Source organism: Pseudorasbora parva, chromosome 5, assembly GCF_024679245.1.
Source record: "Pseudorasbora parva isolate DD20220531a chromosome 5, ASM2467924v1, whole genome shotgun sequence".
Taxonomy (NCBI): domain Eukaryota; kingdom Metazoa; phylum Chordata; class Actinopteri; order Cypriniformes; family Gobionidae; genus Pseudorasbora; species Pseudorasbora parva.
Genome location: NC_090176.1, coordinates 3,759,794 through 3,782,293, shown reverse-complemented (window position 1 = coordinate 3,782,293; position 22,500 = coordinate 3,759,794). Strand labels below are relative to the sequence as shown.

General features: G+C 47.2%; 16 non-coding genes across 16 annotated transcripts; all 16 read right to left on the bottom strand.

The window, feature by feature from the left end:
* Window positions 1-603: 603 nt before the first annotated feature.
* On the bottom strand, window positions 604-676 carry trnar-ccu (transfer RNA arginine (anticodon CCU)). The gene has a single exon. It is a non-coding gene; the product is annotated as a tRNA-Arg (tRNA).
* A 1,419-nt stretch (window positions 677-2,095) lies between these two features.
* trnar-ccu (transfer RNA arginine (anticodon CCU)) lies at window positions 2,096-2,168 on the bottom strand. The gene has a single exon. It is a non-coding gene; the product is annotated as a tRNA-Arg (tRNA).
* Window positions 2,169-3,587: 1,419 nt separating this feature from the next.
* On the bottom strand, window positions 3,588-3,660 carry trnar-ccu (transfer RNA arginine (anticodon CCU)). Its single transcript has one exon. It is a non-coding gene; the product is annotated as a tRNA-Arg (tRNA).
* Window positions 3,661-5,079: 1,419 nt separating this feature from the next.
* trnar-ccu (transfer RNA arginine (anticodon CCU)) lies at window positions 5,080-5,152 on the bottom strand. The gene has a single exon. It is a non-coding gene; the product is annotated as a tRNA-Arg (tRNA).
* A 633-nt stretch (window positions 5,153-5,785) lies between these two features.
* Window positions 5,786-5,857, bottom strand: trnat-cgu (transfer RNA threonine (anticodon CGU)). Its single transcript has one exon. It is a non-coding gene; the product is annotated as a tRNA-Thr (tRNA).
* A 714-nt stretch (window positions 5,858-6,571) lies between these two features.
* trnar-ccu (transfer RNA arginine (anticodon CCU)) lies at window positions 6,572-6,644 on the bottom strand. Its single transcript has one exon. It is a non-coding gene; the product is annotated as a tRNA-Arg (tRNA).
* A 1,419-nt stretch (window positions 6,645-8,063) lies between these two features.
* On the bottom strand, window positions 8,064-8,136 carry trnar-ccu (transfer RNA arginine (anticodon CCU)). Its single transcript has one exon. It is a non-coding gene; the product is annotated as a tRNA-Arg (tRNA).
* Window positions 8,137-9,566: 1,430 nt separating this feature from the next.
* Window positions 9,567-9,639, bottom strand: trnar-ccu (transfer RNA arginine (anticodon CCU)). The gene has a single exon. It is a non-coding gene; the product is annotated as a tRNA-Arg (tRNA).
* Window positions 9,640-11,071: 1,432 nt separating this feature from the next.
* Window positions 11,072-11,144, bottom strand: trnar-ccu (transfer RNA arginine (anticodon CCU)). Its single transcript has one exon. It is a non-coding gene; the product is annotated as a tRNA-Arg (tRNA).
* Window positions 11,145-12,573: 1,429 nt separating this feature from the next.
* On the bottom strand, window positions 12,574-12,646 carry trnar-ccu (transfer RNA arginine (anticodon CCU)). The gene has a single exon. It is a non-coding gene; the product is annotated as a tRNA-Arg (tRNA).
* A 1,706-nt stretch (window positions 12,647-14,352) lies between these two features.
* On the bottom strand, window positions 14,353-14,425 carry trnar-ccu (transfer RNA arginine (anticodon CCU)). The gene has a single exon. It is a non-coding gene; the product is annotated as a tRNA-Arg (tRNA).
* A 1,429-nt stretch (window positions 14,426-15,854) lies between these two features.
* Window positions 15,855-15,927, bottom strand: trnar-ccu (transfer RNA arginine (anticodon CCU)). The gene has a single exon. It is a non-coding gene; the product is annotated as a tRNA-Arg (tRNA).
* Window positions 15,928-17,110: 1,183 nt separating this feature from the next.
* trnar-ccu (transfer RNA arginine (anticodon CCU)) lies at window positions 17,111-17,183 on the bottom strand. Its single transcript has one exon. It is a non-coding gene; the product is annotated as a tRNA-Arg (tRNA).
* Window positions 17,184-19,319: 2,136 nt separating this feature from the next.
* On the bottom strand, window positions 19,320-19,392 carry trnar-ccu (transfer RNA arginine (anticodon CCU)). The gene has a single exon. It is a non-coding gene; the product is annotated as a tRNA-Arg (tRNA).
* A 1,429-nt stretch (window positions 19,393-20,821) lies between these two features.
* Window positions 20,822-20,894, bottom strand: trnar-ccu (transfer RNA arginine (anticodon CCU)). The gene has a single exon. It is a non-coding gene; the product is annotated as a tRNA-Arg (tRNA).
* Window positions 20,895-22,313: 1,419 nt separating this feature from the next.
* On the bottom strand, window positions 22,314-22,386 carry trnar-ccu (transfer RNA arginine (anticodon CCU)). Its single transcript has one exon. It is a non-coding gene; the product is annotated as a tRNA-Arg (tRNA).
* Window positions 22,387-22,500: the final 114 nt, after the last annotated feature.

Here is a 22,500-nt window from a genome sequence, read left to right as displayed (position 1 = left end):
AGCAGAGGCAGCTTTTCTTCAGCAAGGAACAGAGCATTATATAAGTAAAAAAAAAAGAAAGTCTTAGCAGAGGATGGTTTCGATCCATCGACCTCTGGGTTATGGGCCCAGCACGCTTCCGCTGCGCCACTCTGCTGAAAACCACCCTAGACAGGACTCGAACCCACAAACATTGGCATAGGAGGCCAGTGACTTATCCATTAGGACACTGGGGCTGTCAAAAATAAGCCCTTGTATGCCCCATTTACTGCTGATTCCGTGACAACAATAGGCTTGGTATTTAATCAAGGCCAGCACACAAAGTAATCCAGATGAACAATTAATTTACCAGGCCACCGGGCCACTCTGCTCGCCATAGAAGAGCTCCAATTCACAGGTGTTTTCAATAGGACTTGCGTTTAGGCACACACAAAGTGGTCCTCAGTCACAGATGATATCTGGTGAAAATGATTATGGCTTCAGAATAGAAGTGCATTAGCTCTTCTTCAAATAGGAACAAGACACGTAAATAAGTAAAGTGGTCTTAGCAGAGGATGGTTTCGATCCATCGACCTCTGGGTTATGGGCCCAGCACGCTTCCGCTGCGCCACTCTGCTGTAAACCCACCCCAGATGGGACTCGAACCCACAATCCCTGGCTTAGGAGGCCAGTGCCTTATCCATTAGGCCACTGGGGCTGTTAAAGCCCATCTCTCGTGTGCCCCATTACTTCTGCTTCAGTGACAACAAAAGGCTTGGCATTTACACATGGCCAGCACACAAAGTGATCCACTGAGCGGCTGCTTCGACAGGCCACTGGGGTATGACTCGCTTGCTCTTCTAATTCTCCATCTCATTCAGGTGGCTCAGTTAATGAGGCATTTAAACAGGTCCTACACACAAAGATTTCTCAACAAGCGACTACTACACCAGCTTTCCAGAACATTGTGCAGTATTGTTATAGTTCCAGGACCAAGAGGCTCCAGGTTTTCACAAGCGGGATGTGGAAGTTGCTCTTAATTTGGGATAAAGCATGTAAATAAGAGAAGAAGCCTTAGCAGAGGATGGTTTCGATCCATCGACCTCTGGGTTATGGGCCCAGCACGCTTCCGCTGCGCCACTCTGCTTGTTATAGAAAAGCTCCCATTCACAGGTGTTTTCAAAATGACTTGCGTTTAGGCACACATGAAGTAACACATGAAGTGCCTCTGCCAGAAAAGTCATTAATGAGATCAGGTGAAAGCAACAAAGGGTTTTTAGCTTTGAGCAGAGGCAGCTTTTCTTCAGCAAGGAACAGAGCATTATATAAGTAAAAACAAAAGAGAAAGTCTTAGCAGAGGATGGTTTCGATCCATCGACCTCTGGGTTATGGGCCCAGCACGCTTCCGCTGTGCCACTCTGCTCCTGGCGACACATGCGCCGTTCCCAGATGCTTTGGAAAGGACTTGTGTTTAGGCACACATCAAGTGCTCCTCTGTCATAAACGAGAACAGATGAAAACAACAAAGGGTTTTAGCATAGACCTGTGGCAGCTTTTCTTCAAGTGGGGACAGAGAATTTGCATAAGTAAAGAAGACTTAGCAGAGGATGGTTTCGATCCATCGACCTCTGGGTTATGGGCCCAGCACGCTTCCGCTGCGCCACTCTGCTGAAAACCACCCTAGACAGGACTCGAACCCACAAACGTTGGCATAGGAGGCCAGTGACTTATCCATTAGGACACTGGGGCTGTCAAAAATAAGCCCTTGTATGCCCCATTTACTGCTGATTCCGTGACAACAATAGGCTTGGTATTTAATCAAGGCCAGCACACAAAGTAATCCAGATGAACAATTAATTTACCAGGCCACCGGGCCACTCTGCTCGCCATAGAAGAGCTCCAATTCACAGGTGTTTTCAATAGGACTTGCGTTTAGGCACACACAAAGTGGTCCTCAGTCACAGATGATATCTGGTGAAAATGATTATGGCTTCAGAATAGAAGTGCATTAGCTCTTCTTCAAATAGGAACAAGACACGTAAATAAGTAAAGTGGTCTTAGCAGAGGATGGTTTCGATCCATCGACCTCTGGGTTATGGGCCCAGCACGCTTCCGCTGCGCCACTCTGCTGTAAACTCACCCCAGATGGGACTCGAACCCACAATCCCTGGCTTAGGAGGCCAGTGCCTTATCCATTAGGCCACTGGGGCTATTAAAGCCCATCTCTCGTGTGCCCCATTACTTCTGCTTCAGTGACAACAAAAGGCTTGGCATTTACACATGGCCAGCACACAAAGTGATCCACTGAGCGGCTGCTTCGACAGGCCACTGGGGTATGACTCGCTTGCTCTTCTAATTCTCCATCTCATTCAGGTGGCTCAGTTAATGAGGCATTTAAACAGGTCCTACACACAAAGATTTCTCAACAAGCGACTACTACACCAGCTTTCCAGAACATTGTGCAGTATTGTTATAGTTCCAGGACCAAGAGGCTCCAGGTTTTCACAAGCGGGATGTGGAAGTTGCTCTTAATTTGGGATAAAGCATGTAAATAAGAGAAGAAGCATTAGCAGAGGATGGTTTCGATCCATCGACCTCTGGGTTATGGGCCCAGCACGCTTCCGCTGCGCCACTCTGCTTGTTATAGAAAAGCTCCCATTCACAGGTGTTTTCAAAATGACTTGCGTTTAGGCACACATGAAGTAACACATGAAGTGCCTCTGCCAGAAAAGTCATTAATGAGACCAGGTGAAAGCAACAAAGGGTTTTTAGCTTTGAGCAGAGGCAGCTTTTCTTCAGCAAGGAACAGAGCATTATATAAGTAAAAACAAAAGAGAAAGTCTTAGCAGAGGATGGTTTCGATCCATCGACCTCTTGGTTATGGGCCCAGCACGCTTCCGCTGTGCCACTCTGCTCCTGGCGACACATGCGCCGTTCCCAGATGCTTTGGAAAGGACTTGTGTTTAGGCACACATCAAGTGCTCCTCTGTCATAAACGAGAACAGATGAAAACAACAAAGGGTTTTAGCATAGACCTGTGGCAGCTTTTCTTCAAGTGGGGACAGAGAATTTGCATAAGTAAAGAAGACTTAGCAGAGGATGGTTTCGATCCATCGACCTCTGGGTTATGGGCCCAGCACGCTTCCGCTGCGCCACTCTGCTGAAAACCACCCTAGACAGGACTCGAACCCACAAACATTGGCATAGGAGGCCAGTGACTTATCCATTAGGACACTGGGGCTGTCAAAAATAAGCCCTTGTATGCCCCATTTACTGCTGATTCCGTGACAACAATAGGCTTGGTATTTAATCAAGGCCAGCACACAAAGTAATCCAGATGAACAATTAATTTACCAGGCCACCGGGCCACTCTGCTCGCCATAGAAGAGCTCCAATTCACAGGTGTTTTCAATAGGACTTGCGTTTAGGCACACACAAAGTGGTCCTCAGTCACAGATGATATCTGGTGAAAATGATTATGGCTTCAGAATAGAAGTGCATTAGCTCTTCTTCAAATAGGAACAAGACACGTAAATAAGTAAAGTGGTCTTAGCAGAGGATGGTTTCGATCCATCGACCTCTGGGTTATGGGCCCAGCACGCTTCCGCTGCGCCACTCTGCTGTAAACTCACCCCAGATGGGACTCGAACCCACAATCCCTGGCTTAGGAGGCCAGTGCCTTATCCATTAGGCCACTGGGGCTGTTAAAGCCCATCTCTCGTGTGCCCCATTACTTCTGCTTCAGTGACAACAAAAGGCTTGGCATTTACACATGGCCAGCACACAAAGTGATCCACTGAGCGGCTGCTTCGACAGGCCACTGGGGTATGACTCGCTTGCTCTTCTAATTCTCCATCTCATTCAGGTGGCTCAGTTAATGAGGCATTTAAACAGGTCCTACACACAAAGATTTCTCAACAAGCGACTACTACACCAGCTTTCCAGAACATTGTGCAGTATTGTTATAGTTCCAGGACCAAGAGGCTCCAGGTTTTCACAAGCGGGATGTGGAAGTTGCTCTTAATTTGGGATAAAGCATGTAAATAAGAGAAGAAGCATTAGCAGAGGATGGTTTCGATCCATCGACCTCTGGGTTATGGGCCCAGCACGCTTCCGCTGCGCCACTCTGCTTGTTCTAGAAAAGCTCCCATTCACAGGTGTTTTCAAAATGACTTGCGTTTAGGCACACATGAAGTAACACATGAAGTGCCTCTGCCAGAAAAGTCATTAATGAGATCAGGTGAAAGCAACAAAGGGTTTTTAGCTTTGAGCAGAGGCAGCTTTTCTTCAGCAAGGAACAGAGCATTATATAAGTAAAAACAAAAGAGAAAGTCTTAGCAGAGGATGGTTTCGATCCATCGACCTCTGGGTTATGGGCCCAGCACGCTTCCGCTGTGCCACTCTGCTCCTGGCGACACATGCGCCGTTCCCAGATGCTTTGGAAAGGACTTGTGTTTAGGCACACATCAAGTGCTCCTCTGTCATAAACGAGAACAGATGAAAACAACAAAGGGTTTTAGCATAGACCTGTGGCAGCTTTTCTTCAAGTGGGGACAGAGAATTTGCATAAGTAAAGAAGACTTAGCAGAGGATGGTTTCGATCCATCGACCTCTGGGTTATGGGCCCAGCACGCTTCCGCTGCGCCACTCTGCTGAAAACCACCCTAGACAGGACTCGAACCCACAAACATTGGCATAGGAGGCCAGTGACTTATCCATTAGGACACTGAGGCTGTAAAAAATAAGCCCTTGTATGCCCCATTTACTGCTGATTCCGTGACAACAATAGGCTTGGTATTTAATCAAGGCCAGCACACAAAGTAATCCAGATGAACAATTAATTTACCAGGCCACCGGGCCACTCTGCTCGCCATAGAAGAGCTCCAATTCACAGGTGTTTTCAATAGGACTTGCGTTTAGGCACACACAAAGTGGTCCTCAGTCACAGATGATATCTGGTGAAAATGATTATGGCTTCAGAATAGAAGTGCATTAGCTCTTCTTCAAATAGGAACAAGACACGTAAATAAGTAAAGTGGTCTTAGCAGAGGATGGTTTCGATCCATCGACCTCTGGGTTATGGGCCCAGCACGCTTCCGCTGCGCCACTCTGCTGTAAACCCACCCCAGATGGGACTCGAACCCACAATCCCTGGCTTAGGAGGCCAGTGCCTTATCCATTAGGCCACTGGGGCTGTTAAAGCCCATCTCTCGTGTGCCCCATTACTTCTGCTTCAGTGGCAACAAAAGGCTTGGCATTTACACATGGCCAGCACACAAAGTGATCCACTGAGCGGCTACTTCGACAGGCCACTGGGGTATGACTCGCTTGCTCTTCTAATTCTCCATCTCATTCAGGTGGCTCAGTCAATGAGGCATTTAAACAGGTCCTACACACAAAGAGTTCTCAACAAGCGACTACTACACCAGCTTTCCAGAACATTGTGCAGTATTGTTATAGTTCCAGGACCAAGAGGCTCCAGGTTTTCACAAGCGGGATATGGAAGTTGCTCTTAATTTGGGATAAAGCATGTAAATAAGAGAAGAAGCCTTAGCAGAGGATGGTTTCGATCCATCGACCTCTGGGTTATGGGCCCAGCACGCTTCCGCTGCGCCACTCTGCTTGTTATAGAAAAGCTCCCATTCACAGGTGTTTTCAAAATGACTTGCGTTTAGGCACACATGAAGTAACACATGAAGTGCCTCTGCCAGAAAAGTCATTAATGAGATCAGGTGAAAGCAACAAAGGGTTTTTAGCTTTGAGCAGAGGCAGCTTTTCTTCAGCAAGGACAAGAGCATTATATAAGTAAAAACAAAAGAGAAAGTCTTAGCAGAGGATGGTTTCGATCCATCGACCTCTGGGTTACGGGCCCAGCACGCTTCCGCTGTGCCACTCTGCTCCTGGCGACACATGCGCCGTTCCCAGATGCTTTGGAAAGGACTTGTGTTTAGGCACACATCAAGTGCTCATCTGTCATAAACGAGAACAGATGAAAACAACAAAGGGTTTTAGCATAGACCTGTGGCAGCTTTTCTTCAAGTGGGGACAGAGAATTTGCATAAGTAAAGAAGACTTAGCAGAGGATGGTTTCGATCCATCGACCTCTGGGTTATGGGCCCAGCACGCTTCCGCTGCGCCACTCTGCTGAAAACCACCCTAGACAGGACTCGAACCCACAAACATTGGCATAGGAGGCCAGTGACTTATCCATTAGGACACTGAGGCTGTAAAAAATAAGCCCTTGTATGCCCCATTTACTGCTGATTCCGTGACAACAATAGGCTTGGTATTTAATCAAGGCCAGCACACAAAGTAATCCAGATGAACAATTCATTTACCAGGCCACCGGGCCACTCTGCTCGCCATAGAAGAGCTCCAATTCACAGGTGTTTTCAATAGGACTTGCGTTTAGGCACACACAAAGTGGTCCTCAGTCACAGATGATATCTGGTGAAAATGATTATGGCTTCAGAATAGAAGTGCATTAGCTCTTCTTCAAATAGGAACAAGACACGTAAATAAGTAAAGTGGTCTTAGCAGAGGATGGTTTCGATCCATCGACCTCTGGGTTATGGGCCCAGCACGCTTCCGCTGCGCCACTCTGCTGTAAACCCACCCCAGATGGGACTCGAACCCACAATCCCTGGCTTAGGAGGCCAGTGCCTTATCCATTAGGCCACTGGGGCTGTTAAAGCCCATCTCTCGTGTGCCCCATTACTTCTGCTTCAGTGGCAACAAAAGGCTTGGCATTTACACATGGCCAGCACACAAAGTGATCCACTGAGCGGCTACTTCGACAGGCCACTGGGGTATGACTCGCTTGCTCTTCTAATTCTCCATCTCATTCAGGTGGCTCAGTCAATGAGGCATTTAAACAGGTCCTACACACAAAGATTTCTCAACAAGCGACTACTACACCAGCTTTCCAGAACATTGTGCAGTATTGTTATAGTTCCAGGACCAAGAGGCTCCAGGTTTTCACAAGCGGGATATGGAAGTTGCTCTTAATTTGGGATAAAGCATGTAAATAAGAGAAGAAGCCTTAGCAGAGGATGGTTTCGATCCATCGACCTCTGGGTTATGGGCCCAGCACGCTTCCGCTGCGCCACTCTGCTTGTTATAGAAAAGCTCCCATTCACAGGTGTTTTCAAAATGACTTGCGTTTAGGCACACATGAAGTAACACATGAAGTGCCTCTGCCAGAAAAGTCATTAATGAGATCAGGTGAAAGCAACAAAGGGTTTTTAGCTTTGAGCAGAGGCAGCTTTTCTTCAGCAAGGAACAGAGCATTATATAAGTAAAAACAAAAGAGAAAGTCTTAGCAGAGGATGGTTTCGATCCAACGACCTCTGGGTTATGGGCCCAGCACGCTTCCGCTGCGCCACTCTGCTCCTGGCGACACATGCGCCGTTCCCAGATGCTTTGGAAAGGACTTGTGTTTAGGCACACATCAAGTGCTCCTCTGTCATAAACGAGAACAGATGAAAACAACAAAGGGTTTTAGCATAGACCTGTGGCAGCTTTTCTTCAAGTGGGGACAGAGAATTTGCATAAGTAAAGAAGACTTAGCAGAGGATGGTTTCGATCCATCGACCTCTGGGTTATGGGCCCAGCACGCTTCCGCTGCGCCACTCTGCTGAAAACCACCCTAGACAGGACTCGAACCCACAAACATTGGCATAGGAGGCCAGTGACTTATCCATTAGGACACTGAGGCTGTAAAAAATAAGCCCTTGTATGCCCCATTTACTGCTGATTCCGTGACAACAATAGGCTTGGTATTTAATCAAGGCCAGCACACAAAGTAATCCAGATGAACAATTCATTTACCAGGCCACCGGGCCACTCTGCTCGCCATAGAAGAGCTCCAATTCACAGGTGTTTTCAATAGGACTTGCGTTTAGGCACACACAAAGTGGTCCTCAGTCACAGATGATATCTGGTGAAAATGATTATGGCTTCAGAATAGAAGTGCATTAGCTCTTCTTCAAATAGGAACAAGACACGTAAATAAGTAAAGTGGTCTTAGCAGAGGATGGTTTCGATCCATCGACCTCTGGGTTATGGGCCCAGCACGCTTCCGCTGCGCCACTCTGCTGTAAACCCACCCCAGATGGGACTCGAACCCACAATCCCTGGCTTAGGAGGCCAGTGCCTTATCCATTAGGCCACTGGGGCTGTTAAAGCCCATCTCTCGTGTGCCCCATTACTTCTGCTTCAGTGGCAACAAAAGGCTTGACATTTACACATGGCCAGCACACAAAGTGATCCACTGAGCGGCTACTTCGACAGGCCACTGGGGTATGACTCGCTTGCTCTTCTAATTCTCCATCTCATTCAGGTGGCTCAGTCAATGAGGCATTTAAACAGGTCCTACACACAAAGATTTCTCAACAAGCGACTACTACACCAGCTTTCCAGAACATTGTGCAGTATTGTTATAGTTCCAGGACCAAGAGGCTCCAGGTTTTCACAAGCGGGATATGGAAGTTGCTCTTAATTTGGGATAAAGCATGTAAATAAGAGAAGAAGCCTTAGCAGAGGATGGTTTCGATCCATCGACCTCTGGGTTATGGGCCCAGCACGCTTCCGCTGCGCCACTCTGCTTGTTATAGAAAAGCTCCCATTCACAGGTGTTTTCAAAATGACTTGCGTTTAGGCACACATGAAGTGCACATGAAGTAACACATGAATTGCCTCTGCCAGAAAAGTCATTAATGAGATCAGGTGAAAGCAACAAAGGGTTTTTAGCTTTGAGCAGAGGCAGCTTTTCTTCAGCAAGGAACAGAGCATTATATAAGTAAAAAAAAAAAAGAAAGTCTTAGCAGAGGATGGTTTCGATCCATCGACCTCTGGGTTATGGGCCCAGCACGCTTCCGCTGCGCCACTCTGCTCCTGGCGACACATGCGCCGTTCCCAGATGCTTTGGAAAGGACTTGTGTTTAGGCACACATCAAGTGCTCCTCTGTCATAAACGAGAACAGATGAAAACAACAAAGGGTTTTAGCATAGACCTGTGGCAGCTTTTCTTCAAGTGGGGACAGAGAATTTGTATAAGTAAAGAAGACTTAGCAGAGGATGGTTTCGATCCATCGACCTCTGGGTTATGGGCCCAGCACGCTTCCGCTGCGCCACTCTGCTGAAAACCACCCTAGACAGGACTCGAACCCACAAACATTGGCATAGGAGGCCAGTGACTTATCCATTAGGACACTGAGGCTGTAAAAAATAAGCCCTTGTATGCCCCATTTACTGCTGATTCCGTGACAACAATAGGCTTGGTATTTAATCAAGGCCAGCACACAAAGTAATCCAGATGAACAATTCATTTACCAGGCCACCGGGCCACTCTGCTCGCCATAGAAGAGCTCCAATTCACAGGTGTTTTCAATAGGACTTGCGTTTAGGCACACACAAAGTGGTCCTCAGTCACAGATGATATCTGGTGAAAATGATTATGGCTTCAGAATAGAAGTGCATTAGCTCTTCTTCAAATAGGAACAAGACACGTAAATAAGTAAAGTGGTCTTAGCAGAGGATGGTTTCAATCCATCGACCTCTGGGTTATGGGCCCAGCACCCTTCCGCTGCGCCACTCTGCTGTAAACCCACCCCAGATGGGACTCGAACCCACAATCCCTGGCTTAGGAGGCCAGTGCCTTATCCATTAGGCCACTGGGGCTGTTAAAGCCCATCTCTCGTGTGCCCCATTACTTCTGCTTCAGTGGCAACAAAAGGCTTGACATTTACACATGGCCAGCACACAAAGTGATCCACTGAGCGGCTACTTCGACAGGCCACTGGGGTATGACTCGCTTGCTCTTCTAATTCTCCATCTCATTCAGGTGGCTCAGTCAATGAGGCATTTAAACAGGTCCTACACACAAAGATTTCTCAACAAGCGACTACTACACCAGCTTTCCAGAACATTGTGCAGTATTGTTATAGTTCCAGGACCAAGAGGCTCCAGGTTTTCACAAGCGGGATATGGAAGATGCTCTTAATTTGGGATAAAGCATGTAAATAAGAGAAGAAGCCTTAGCAGAGGATGGTTTCGATCCATCGACCTCTGGGTTATGGGCCCAGCACGCTTCCGCTACGCCACTCTGCTTGTTATAGAAAAGCTCCCATTCACAGGTGTTTTCAAAATGACTTGCGTTTAGGCACACATGAAGTGCACATGAAGTAACACATGAAGTGCCTCTGCCAGAAAAGTCATTAATGAGATCAGGTGAAAGCAACAAAGGGTTTTTAGCTTTGAGCAGAGGCAGCTTTTCTTCAGCAAGGAACAGAGCATTATATAAGTAAAAAAAAAAAAAAGAAAGTCTTAGCAGAGGATGGTTTCGATCCATCGACCTCTGGGTTATGGGCCCAGCACGCTTCCGCTGCGCCACTCTGCTCCTGGCGACACATGCGCCGTTCCCAGATGCTTTGGAAAGGACTTGTGTTTAGGCACACATCAAGTGCTCCTCTGTCATAAACGAGAACAGATGAAAACAACAAAGGGTTTTAGCATAGACCTGTGGCAGCTTTTCTTCAAGTGGGGACAGAGAATTTGCATAAGTAAAGAAGACTTAGCAGAGGATGGTTTCGATCCATCGACCTCTGGGTTATGGGCCCAGCACGCTTCCGCTGCGCCACTCTGCTGAAAACCACCCTAGACAGGACTCGAACCCACAAACATTGGCATAGGAGGCCAGTGACTTATCCATTAGGACACTGAGGCTGTAAAAAATAAGCCCTTGTATGCCCCATTTACTGCTGATTCCGTGACAACAATAGGCTTGGTATTTAATCAAGGCCAGCACACAAAGTAATCCAGATGAACAATTCATTTACCAGGCCACCGGGCCACTCTGCTCGCCATAGAAGAGCTCCAATTCACAGGTGTTTTCAATAGGACTTGCGTTTAGGCACACACAAAGTGGTCCTCAGTCACAGATGATATCTGGTGAAAATGATTATGGCTTCAGAATAGAAGTGCATTAGCTCTTCTTCAAATAGGAACAAGACACGTAAATAAGTAAAGTGGTCTTAGCAGAGGATGGTTTCGATCCATCGACCTCTGGGTTATGGGCCCAGCACGCTTCCGCTGCGCCACTCTGCTGTAAACCCACCCCAGATGGGACTCGAGCCCACAATCCCTGGCTTAGGAGGCCAGTGCCTTATCCATTAGGCCACTGGGGCTGTTAAAGCCCATCTCTCGTGTGGCCCATTACTTCTGCTTCAGTGACAACAAAAGGCTTGGCATTTACACATGGCCAGCACACAAAGTGATCCACTGAGCGGCTGCTTCGACAGGCCACTGGGGTATGACTCGCTTGCTCTTCTAATTCTCCATCTCATTCAGGTGGCTCAGTTAATGAGGCATTTAAACAGGTCCTACACACAAAGATTTCTCAACAAGCGACTACTACACCAGCTTTCCAGAACATTGTGCAGTATTGTTATAGTTCCAGGACCAAGAGGCTCCAGGTTTTCACAAGCGGGATGTGGAAGTTGCTCTTAATTTGGGATAAAGCATGTAAATAAGAGAAGAAGCCTTAGCAGAGGATGGTTTCGATCCATCGACCTCTGGGTTATGGGCCCAGCACGCTTCCGCTGCGCCACTCTGCTTGTTATAGAAAAGCTCCCATTCACAGGTGTTTTCAAAATGACTTGCGTTTAGGCACACATGAAGTGCACATGAAGTAACACATGAAGTGCCTCTGCCAGAAAAGTCATTAATGAGATCAGGTGAAAGCAACAAAGGGTTTTTAGCTTTGAGCAGAGGCAGCTTTTCTTCAGCAAGGAACAGAGCATTATATAAGTAAAAAAAAAAAGAAAGTCTTAGCAGAGGATGGTTTCGATCCATCGACCTCTGGGTTATGGGCCCAGCACGCTTCCGCTGCGCCACTCTGCTCCTGGCGACACATGCGCCGTTCCCAGATGCTTTGGAAAGGACTTGTGTTTAGGCACACATCAAGTGCTCCTCTGTCATAAACGAGAACAGATGAAAACAACAAAGGGTTTTAGCATAGACCTGTGGCAGCTTTTCTTCAAGTGGGGACAGAGAATTTGTATAAGTAAAGAAGACTTAGCAGAGGATGGTTTCGATCCATCGACCTCTGGGTTATGGGCCCAGCACTCTTCTGCTGCGCCACTCTGCTGAAAACCACCCTAGACAGGACTCGAACCCACAAACATTGGCATAGGAGGCCAGTGACTTATCCATTAGGACACTGAGGCTGTAAAAAATAAGCCCTTGTATGCCCCATTTACTGCTGATTCCGTGACAACAATAGGCTTGGTATTTAATCAAGGCCAGCACACAAAGTAATCCAGATGAACAATTCATTTACCAGGCCACCGGGCCACTCTGCTCGCCATAGAAGAGCTCCAATTCACAGGTGTTTTCAATAGGACTTGCGTTTAGGCACACACAAAGTGGTCCTCAGTCACAGATGATATCTGGTGAAAATGATTATGGCTTCAGAATAGAAGTGCATTAGCTCTTCTTCAAATAGGAACAAGACACGTATATAAGTAAAGTGGTCTTAGCAGAGGATGGTTTTAATCCATCGACCTCTGGGTTATGGGCCCAGCACGCTTCCGCTGCGCCACTCTGCTGTAAACCCACCCCAGATGGGACTCGAACCCACAATCCCTGGCTTAGGAGGCCAGTGCCTTATCCATTAGGCCACTGGGGCTGTTAAAGCCCATCTCTTGTGTGCCCCATTACTTCTGCTTCAGTGGCAACAAAAGGCTTGGCATTTACACATGGCCAGCACACAAAGTGATCCACTGAGCGGCTACTTCGACAGGCCACTGGGGTATGACTCGCTTGCTCTTCTAATTCTCCATCTCATTCAGGTGGCTCAGTCAATGAGGCATTTAAACAGGTCCTACACACAAAGATTTCTCAACAAGCGACTACTACACCAGCTTTCCAGAACATTGTGCAGTATTGTTATAGTTCCAGGACCAAGAGGCTCCAGGTTTTCACAAGCGGGATATGGAAGTTGCTCTTAATTTGGGATAAAGCATGTAAATAAGAGAAGAAGCCTTAGCAGAGGATGGTTTCGATCCATCGACCTCTGGGTTATGGGCCCAGCACGCTTCCGCTGCGCCACTCTGCTTGTTATAGAAAAGCTCCCATTCACAGGTGTTTTCAAAATGACTTGCGTTTAGGCACACATGAAGTGCACATGAAGTAACACATGAATTGCCTCTGCCAGAAAAGTCATTAATGAGATCAGGTGAAAGCAACAAAGGGTTTTTAGCTTTGAGCAGAGGCAGCTTTTCTTCAGCAAGGAACAGAGCATTATATAAGTAAAAACAAAAGAGAAAGTCTTAGCAGAGGATGGTTTCGATCCATCGACCTCTGGGTTATGGGCCCAGCACGCTTCTGCTGCGCCACTCTGCTTGTTATAGAAAAGCTCCCATTCACAGGTGTTTTCAAAATGACTTGCATTTAGGCACACATGAAGTAACACATGAAGTGCCTCTGCCAGAAAAGTCATTAATGAGATCAGGTGAAAGCAACAAAGGGTTTTTAGCTTTGAGCAGAGGCAGCTTTTCTTCAGCAAGGAACAGAGCATTATATAAGTAAAAACAAAAGAGAAAGTCTTAGCAGAGGATGGTTTCGATCCATCGACCTCTGGGTTATGGGCCCAGCACGCTTCCGCTGCGCCACTCTGCTCCTGGCGACACATGCGCCGTTCCCAGATGCTTTGGAAAGGACTTGTGTTTAGGCACACATCAAGTGCTCCTCTGTCATAAACGAGAACAGATGAAAACAACAAAGGGTTTTAGCATAGACCTGTGGCAGCTTTTCTTCAAGTGGGGACAGAGAATTTGCATAAGTAAAGAAGACTTAGCAGAGGATGGTTTCGATCCATCGACCTCTGGGTTATGGGCCCAGCACGCTTCCGCTGCGCCACTCTGCTGAAAACCACCCTAGACAGGACTCGAACCCACAAACATTGGCATAGGAGGCCAGTGACTTATCCATTAGGACACTGAGGCTGTAAAAAATAAGCCCTTGTATGCCCCATTTACTGCTGATTCCGTGACAACAATAGGCTTGGTATTTAATCAAGGCCAGCACACAAAGTAATCCAGATGAACAATTCATTTACCAGGCCACCGGGCCACTCTGCTCGCCATAGAAGAGCTCCAATTCACAGGTGTTTTCAAAAGGACTTGCGTTTAGGCACACACAAAGTGGTCCTCAGTCACAGATGATATCTGGTGAAAATGATTATGGCTTCAGAATAGAAGTGCATTAGCTCTTCTTCAAATAGGAACAAGACACGTAAATAAGTAAAGTGGTCTTAGCAGAGGATGGTTTCAATCCATCGACCTCTGGGTTATGGGCCCAGCACACTTCCGCTGCGCCACTCTGCTGTAAACCCACCCCAGATGGGACTCGAACCCACAATCCCTGGCTTAGGAGGCCAGTGCCTTATCCATTAGGCCACTGGGGCTGTTAAAGCCCATCTCTCGTGTGCCCCATTACTTCTGCTTCAGTGACAACAAAAGGCTTGGCATTTACACATGGCCAGCACACAAAGTGATCCACTGAGCGGCTGCTTCGACAGGCCACTGGGGCATGACTCGCTTGCTCTTCTAATTCTCCATCTCATTCAGGTGGCTCAGTTAATGAGGCATTTAAACAGGTCCTACACACAAAGATTTCTCAACAAGCGACTACTACACCAGCTTTCCAGAACATTGTGCAGTATTGTTATAGTTCCAGGACCAAGAGGCTCCAGGTTTTCACAAGCGGGATGTGGAAGTTGCTCTTAATTTGGGATAAAGCATGTAAATAAGAGAAGAAGCCTTAGCAGAGGATGGTTTCGATCCATCGACCTCTGGGTTATGGGCCCAGCACGCTTCCGCTGCGCCACTCTGCTTGTTATAGAAAAGCTCTCATTCACAGGTGTTTTCAAAATGACTTGCGTTTAGGCACACATGAAGTGCACATGAAGTAACACATGAAGTGCCTCTGCCAGAAAAGTCATTAATGAGATCAGGTGAAAGCAACAAAGGGTTTTTAGCTTTGAGCAGAGGCAGCTTTTCTTCAGCAAGGAACAGAGCATTATATAAGTAAAAAAAAAAAGAAAGTCTTAGCAGAGGATGGTTTCGATCCATCGACCTCTGGGTTATGGGCCCAGCACGCTTCCGCTGCGCCACTCTGCTCCTGTCGACACATGCGCCGTTCCCAGATGCTTTGGAAAGGACTTGTGTTTAGGCACACATCAAGTGCTTCTCTGTCATAAACGAGAACAGATGAAAACAACAAAGGGTTTTAGCATAGACCTGTGGCAGCTTTTCTTCAAGTGGGGACAGAGAATTTGTATAAGTAAAGAAGACTTAGCAGAGGATGGTTTCGATCCATCGACCTCTGGGTTATGGGCCCAGCACGCTTCCGCTGCGCCACTCTGCTGAAAACCACCCTAGACAGGACTCGAACCCACAAACATTGGCATAGGAGGCCAGTGACTTATCCATTAGGACACTGAGGCTGTAAAAAATAAGCCCTTGTATGCCCCATTTACTGCTGATTCCGTGACAACAATAGGCTTGGTATTTAATCAAGGCCAGCACACAAAGTAATCCAGATGAACAATTCATTTACCAGGCCACCGGGCCACTCTGCTCGCCATAGAAGAGCTCCAATTCACAGGTGTTTTCAATAGGACTTGCGTTTAGGCACACACAAAGTGGTCCTCAGTCACAGATGATATCTGGTGAAAATGATTATGGCTTCAGAATAAAAGTGCATTAGCTCTTCTTCAAATAGGAACAAGACACGTAAATAAGTAAAGTGGTCTTAGCAGAGGATGGTTTCGATCCATCGACCTCTGGGTTATGGGCCCAGCACGCTTCCGCTGCGCCACTCTGCTGTAAACCCACCCCAGATGGGACTCGAACCCACAATCCCTGGCTTAGGAGGCCAGTGCCTTATCCATTAGGCCACTGGGGCTGCTAAAGCCCATCTCTCGTGTGCCCCATTACTTCTGCTTCAGTGGCAACAAAAGGCTTGGCATTTACACATGGCCAGCACACAAAGTGATCCACTGAGCGGCTACTTCGACAGGCCACTGGGGTATGACTCGCTTGCTCTTCTAATTCTCCATCTCATTCAGGTGGCTCAGTCAATGAGGCATTTAAACAGGTCCTACACACAAAGATTTCTCAACAAGCAACTACTACACCAGCTTTCCAGAACATTGTGCAGTATTGTTATAGTTCCAGGACCAAGAGGCTCCAGGTTTTCACAAGCGGGATGTGGAAGTTGCTCTTAATTTGGGATAAAGCATGTAAATAAGAGAAGAAGCCTTAGCAGAGGATGGTTTCGATCCAACGACCTCTGGGTTATGGGCCCAGCACGCTTCCGCTGCGCCACTCTGCTTGTTATAGAAAAGCTCCCATTCACAGGTGTTTTCAAAATGACTTGCGTTTAGGCACACATGAAGTGCACATGAAGTAACACATGAAGTGCCTCTGTCAGAAAAGTCATTAATGAGATCAGGTGAAAGCAACAAAGGGTTTTTAGCTTTGAGCAGAGGCAGCTTTTCTTCAGCAAGGAACAGAGCATTATATAAGTAAAAAAAAAAAAGAAAGTCTTAGCAGAGGATGGTTTCGATCCATCGACCTCTGGGTTATGGGCCCAGCACGCTTCCGCTGCGCCACTCTGCTGAAAACCACCCTAGACAGGACTCGAACCCACAAACATTGGCATAGGAGGCCAGTGCCTTATCCATTAGGACACTGGGGCTGTCAAAAATAAGCCCTTGAATCCCCGATTTACTGCTGATTCCGTGACAACAATAGGCTTGGTATTTAATCAAGGCCAGCACACAAAGTAATCCAGATGAACAATTCATTTACCAGGCCACCGGGCCACTCTGCTCGCCATAGAAGAGCTCCAATTCACAGGTGTTTTCAATAGGACTTGCGTTTAGGCACACACAAAGTGGTCCTCAGTCACAGATGATATCTGGTGAAAATGATTATGGCTTCAGAATAGAAGTGCATTAGCTCTTCTTCAAATAGGAACAAGACACGTAAATAAGTAAAGTGGTCTTAGCAGAGGATGGTTTCGATCCATCGACCTCTGGGTTATGGGCCCAGCACGCTTCCGCTGCGCCACTCTGCTGTAAACCCACCCCAGATGGGACTCGAACCCACAATCCCTGGCTTAGGAGGCCAGTGCCTTATCCATTAGGCCACTGGGGCTGTTTAAGCCCATCTCTCGTGTGCCCCATTACTTCTGCTTCAGTGACAACAAAAGGCTTGGCATTTACACATGGCCAGCACACAAAGTGATCCACTGAGCGGCTGCTTCGACAGGCCACTGGGGTATGACTCGCTTGCTCTTCTAATTCTCCATCTCATTCAGGTGGCTCAGTTAATGAGGCATTTAAACAGGTCCTACACACAAAGATTTCTCAACAAGCGACTACTACACCAGCTTTCCAGAACATTGTGCAGTATTGTTATAGTTCCAGGACCAAGAGGCTCCAGGTTTTCACAAGCGGGATGTGGAAGTTGCTCTTAATTTGGGATAAAGCATGTAAATAAGAGAAGAAGCCTTAGCAGAGGATGGTTTCGATCCATCGACCTCTGGGTTATGGGCCCAGCACGCTTCCGCTGCGCCACTCTGCTTGTTATAGAAAAGCTCTCATTCACAGGTGTTTTCAAAATGACTTGCGTTTAGGCACACATGAAGTGCACATGAAGTAACACATGAAGTGCCTCTGCCAGAAAAGTCATTAATGAGATCAGGTGAAAGCAACAAAGGGTTTTTAGCTTTGAGCAGAGGCAGCTTTTCTTCAGCAAGGAACAGAGCATTATATAAGTAAAAAAAAAAAGAAAGTCTTAGCAGAGGATGGTTTCGATCCATCGACCTCTGGGTTATGGGCCCAGCACGCTTCCGCTGCGCCACTCTGCTCCTGTCGACACATGCGCCGTTCCCAGATGCTTTGGAAAGGACTTGTGTTTAGGCACACATCAAGTGCTTCTCTGTCATAAACGAGAACAGATGAAAACAACAAAGGGTTTTAGCATAGACCTGTGGCAGCTTTTCTTCAAGTGGGGACAGAGAATTTGTATAAGTAAAGAAGACTTAGCAGAGGATGGTTTCGATCCATCGACCTCTGGGTTATGGGCCCAGCACGCTTCCGCTGCGCCACTCTGCTGAAAACCACCCTAGACAGGACTCGAACCCACAAACATTGGCATAGGAGGCCAGTGACTTATCCATTAGGACACTGAGGCTGTAAAAAATAAGCCCTTGTATGCCCCATTTACTGCTGATTCCGTGACAACAATAGGCTTGGTATTTAATCAAGGCCAGCACACAAAGTAATCCAGATGAACAATTCATTTACCAGGCCACCGGGCCACTCTGCTCGCCATAGAAGAGCTCCAATTCACAGGTGTTTTCAATAGGACTTGCGTTTAGGCACACACAAAGTGGTCCTCAGTCACAGATGATATCTGGTGAAAATGATTATGGCTTCAGAATAGAAGTGCATTAGCTCTTCTTCAAATAGGAACAAGACACGTAAATAAGTAAAGTGGTCTTAGCAGAGGATGGTTTCGATCCATCGACCTCTGGGTTATGGGCCCAGCACGCTTCCGCTGCGCCACTCTGCTCCTGGCGACACATGCGCCGTTCCCAGATGCTTTGGAAAGGACTTGTGTTTAGGCACACATCAAGTGCTCCTCTGTCATAAACGAGAACAGATGAAAACAACAAAGGGTTTTAGCATAGACCTGTGGCAGCTTTTCTTCAAGTGGGGACAGAGAATTTGTATAAGTAAAGAAGACTTAGCAGAGGATGGTTTCGATCCATCGACCTCTGGGTTATGGGCCCAGCACTCTTCTGCTGCGCCACTCTGCTGAAAACCACCCTAGACAGGACTCGAACCCGCAAACATTGGCATAGGAGGCCAGTGACTTATCCATTAGGACACTGAGGCTTTAAAAAATAAGCCCTTGTATGCCCCATTTACTGCTGATTCCGTGACAACAATAGGCTTGGTATTTAATCAAGGCCAGCACACAAAGTAATCCAGATGAACAATTCATTTACCAGGCCACCGGGCCACTCTGCTCGCCATAGAAGAGCTCCAATTCACAGGTGTTTTCAATAGGACTTGCGTTTAGGCACACACAAAGTGGTCCTCAGTCACAGATGATATCTGGTGAAAATGATTATGGCTTCAGAATAGAAGTGCATTAGCTCTTCTTCAAATAGGAACAAGACACGTAAATAAGTAAAGTGGTCTTAGCAGAGGATGGTTTTAATCCATCGACCTCTGGGTTATGGGCCCAGCACGCTTCCGCTGCGCCACTCTGCTGTAAACCCACCCCAGATGGGACTCGAACCCACAATCCCTGGCTTAGGAGGCCAGTGCCTTATCCATTAGGCCACTGGGGCTGTTAAAGCCCATCTCTCGTGTGCCCCATTACTTCTGCTTCAGTGGCAACAAAAGGCTTGGCATTTACACATGGCCAGCACACAAAGTGATCCACTGAGCGGCTACTTCGACAGGCCACTGGGGTATGACTCGCTTGCTCTTCTAATTCTCCATCTCATTCAGGTGGCTCAGTCAATGAGGCATTTAAACAGGTCCTACACACAAAGATTTCTCAACAAGCGACTACTACACCAGCTTTCCAGAACATTGTGCAGTATTGTTATAGTTCCAGGACCAAGAGGCTCCAGGTTTTCACAAGCGGGATATGGAAGTTGCTCTTATTTTGGGATAAAGCATGTAAATAAGAGAAGAAGCCTTAGCAGAGGATGGTTTCGATCCATCGACCTCTGGGTTATGGGCCCAGCACGCTTCCGCTGCGCCACTCTGCTTGTTATAGAAAAGCTCCCATTCACAGGTGTTTTCAAAATGACTTGCGTTTAGGCACACATGAAGTGCACATGAAGTAACACATGAAGTGCCTCTGCCAGAAAAGTCATTAATGAGATCAGGTGAAAGCAACAAAGGGTTTTTAGCTTTGAGCAGAGGCAGCTTTTCTTCAGCAAGGAACAGAGCATTATATAAGTAAATCAAAAGAGAAAGTCTTAGCAGAGGATGGTTTCGATCCATCGACCTCTGGGTTATGGGCCCAGCACGCTTCCGCTGCGCCACTCTGCTCCTGGCGACACATGCGCCGTTCCCAGATGCTTTGGAAAGGACTTGTGTTTAGGCACACATCAAGTGCTCCTCTGTCATAAACGAGAACAGATGAAAACAACAAAGGGTTTTAGCATAGACCTGTGGCAGCTTTTCTTCAAGTGGGGACAGAGAATTTGCATAAGTAAAGAAGACTTAGCAGAGGATGGTTTCGATCCATCGACCTCTGGGTTATGGGCCCAGCACGCTTCCGCTGCGCCACTCTGCTGAAAACCACCCTAGACAGGACTCGAACCCACAAACATTGGCATAGGAGGCCAGTGACTTATCCATTAGGACACTGAGGCTGTAAAAAATAAGCCCTTGTATGCCCCATTTACTGCTGATTCCGTGACAACAATAGGCTTGGTATTTAATCAAGGCCAGCACACAAAGTAATCCAGATGAACAATTCATTTACCAGGCCACCGGGCCACTCTGCTCGCCATAGAAGAGCTCCAATTCACAGGTGTTTTCAATAGGACTTGCGTTTAGGCACACACAAAGTGGTCCTTAGTCACAGATGATATCTGGTGAAAATGATTATGGCTTCAGAATAGAAGTGCATTAGCTCTTCTTCAAATAGGAACAAGACACGTAAACAAGTAAAGTGGTCTTAGCAGAGGATGGTTTCGATCCATCGACCTCTGGGTTATGGGCCCAGCACGCTTCCGCTGCGCCACTCTGCTGTAAACCCACCCCAGATGGGACTCGAACCCACAATCCCTGGCTTAGGAGGCCAGTGCCTTATCCATTAGGCCACTGGGGCTGTTAAAGCCCATCTCTCGTGTGCCCCATTACTTCTGCTTCAGTGACAACAAAAGGCTTGGCATTTACACATGGCCAGCACACAAAGTGATCCACTGAGCGGCTGCTTCGACAGGCCACTGGGGTATGACTCGCTTGCTCTTCTAATTCTCCATCTCATTCAGGTGGCTCAGTTAATGAGGCATTTAAACAGGTCCTACACACAAAGATTTCTCAACAAGCGACTACTACACCAGCTTTCCAGAACATTGTGCAGTATTGTTATAGTTCCAGGACCAAGAGGCTCCAGGTTTTCACAAGCGGGATGTGGAAGTTGCTCTTAATTTGGGATAAAGCATGTAAATAAGAGAAGAAGCATTAGCAGAGGATGGTTTCGATCCATCGACCTCTGGGTTATGGGCCCAGCACGCTTCCGCTGCGCCACTCTGCTTGTTATAGAAAAGCTCCCATTCACAGGTGTTTTCAAAATGACTTGCGTTTAGGCACACATGAAGTAACACATGAAGTGCCTCTGCCAGAAAAGTCATTAATGAGATCAGGTGAAAGCAACAAAGGGTTTTTAGCTTTGAGCAGAGGCAGCTTTTCTTCAGCAAGGAACAGAGCATTATATAAGTAAAAACAAAAGAGAAAGTCTTAGCAGAGGATGGTTTCGATCCATCGACCTCTGGGTTATGGGCCCAGCACGCTTCCGCTGCGCCACTCTGCTCCTGGCGACACATGCGCCGTTCCCAGATGCTTTGGAAAGGACTTGTGTTTAGGCACACATCAAGTGCTCCTCTGTCATAAACGAGAACAGATGAAAACAACAAAGGGTTTTAGCATAGACCTGTGGCAGCTTTTCTTCAAGTGGGGACAGAGAATTTGCATAAGTAAAGAAGACTTAGCAGAGGATGGTTTCGATCCATCGACCTCTGGGTTATGGGCCCAGCACGCTTCCGCTGCGCCACTCTGCTGAAAACCACCCTAGACAGGACTCGAACCCACAAACATTGGCATAGGAGGCCAGTGACTTATCCATTAGGACACTGAGGCTGTAAAAAATAAGCCCTTGTATGCCCCATTTACTGCTGATTCCGTGACAACAATAGGCTTGGTATTTAATCAAGGCCAGCACACAAAGTAATCCAGATGAACAATTAATTTACCAGGCCACCGGGCCACTCTGCTCGCCATAGAAGAGCTCCAATTCACAGGTGTTTTCAATAGGACTTGCGTTTAGGCACACACAAAGTGGTCCTCAGTCACAGATGATATCTGGTGAAAATGATTATGGCTTCAGAATAGAAGTGCATTAGCTCTTCTTCAAATAGGAACAAGACACGTAAATAAGTAAAGTGGTCTTAGCAGAGGATGGTTTCGATCCATCGACCTCTGGGTTATGGGCCCAGCACACTTCCGCTGCGCCACTCTGCTGTAAACCCACCCCAGATGGGACTCGAACCCACAATCCCTGGCTTAGGAGGCCAGTGCCTTATCCATTAGGCCACTGGGGCTGTTAAAGCCCATCTCTCGTGTGCCCCATTACTTCTGCTTCAGTGACAACAAAAGGCTTGGCATTTACACATGGCCAGCACACAAAGTGATCCACTGAGCGGCTGCTTCGACAG